The sequence below is a fragment of the Alosa pseudoharengus genome, unplaced genomic scaffold (genome assembly GCF_046254945.1).
Source record: "Alosa pseudoharengus isolate Yale_2024_CS ecotype anadromous, Long Island Sound unplaced genomic scaffold, YU_APseudo_1.1 YU_APseudo_1.1_scf_17, whole genome shotgun sequence".
In the NCBI taxonomy this organism is placed as follows: domain Eukaryota; kingdom Metazoa; phylum Chordata; class Actinopteri; order Clupeiformes; family Clupeidae; genus Alosa; species Alosa pseudoharengus.
In genome coordinates, this window is record NW_027468640.1 from 35,199,104 (window position 1) to 35,200,186 (window position 1,083).

Consider the following 1,083-nt stretch of genomic DNA (forward strand, 5'->3'; position numbering starts at 1 on the left):
ACAGAAACGGTGCTTCTGCGTGTCAGAACTAATGGAGGTTAGAGAGAGAGAGAGAAAGAGAGAGAGAGAGAGAGAGAAAGAGAGAGAGAGAGAGAGAAAGAGAGAGAGAGAGAGAGAAAGAGAGAGAGAGAGAAGCACAAAAAGGAAAACAACCAGTAAGACATGCAGAGGAAGGAGAGAGTGAATCTGAGTAAAGGGGCAGATCTGTGAAAGAGTGCAAGCCTCCACTAGCACTCAGCTTAAGCCTGAGTCCCCTTCAGAATATAACCATGCCATGCTCAGTCTATTACCACTTTTTCATAATTGCTTTTTAGTCTATCATCTATTGTGCACAGTCGCTGGTCGTGGTGTGGAAATTGCTCTTACTAATAAGAGAGAGAGTGCTGGTTAACAGAACGCTGATGTAGACAAAGGCATGTGCTCACTGAGACCAAATCAGTCTTTACTGACTAAATACATGTCACCATTGTCACTGCAAGGAGAGATGGGTTCCTGGTGAAGACATGCTTAAAGAATCTCTCTGACCTTGGGCTGGCAAGAATGCTGTGCTCTGCGTGCTGAGTTTAATTAGCATTTTAATCAAAGCCATACTCTTAAGCATGCTGGTTAAACATGGAAAATGAATGACCTCGTTGCAGTTCCTGCAGTGAGCTAAGATTACCAGTCTGCTAGCTGGCGGATGCTTGATGGCTATTTCAAGAAATTTCTGCAAGGGTGGGGTTTGCTGAATGAAATGGAATGCATGGCTGACTTTTCCCCTTTCTTCTCAGCCCAATAAAGTGACGCTGTGAGCAGGGTTCGAACCTGCGCGGGGAAACCCCATTGGATTTCGAGTCCAACGCCTTAACCTCTCGGCCATCACAGCCACACTCACAAGCTGTGCTTTGAAATCAATTACAGCATAGACTGCTTCTTCTAGCTCAACCCACCATGTTGCGTTCGTATAATATCAGCATCAGACCATAGGAAGTAGCAAGATGCTGAAATACTCATTTTGTGAGTCTTCATAAAGTCTTGCATTTAAACACTGTCAAACTGCACTCACACAGAAGCAAGATAGGAATACCGATACTATCCTTCTAT

General features: G+C 44.3%; 1 non-coding gene across 1 annotated transcript; it reads right to left on the minus strand.

Annotated features, from left to right (window-relative positions):
• Positions 1 to 783: 783 nt before the first annotated feature.
• trnas-cga (transfer RNA serine (anticodon CGA)) lies at positions 784 to 865 on the minus strand. The gene has a single exon. It is a non-coding gene; the product is annotated as a tRNA-Ser (tRNA).
• Between the last annotated feature and the right edge of the window lie 218 nt (positions 866 to 1,083).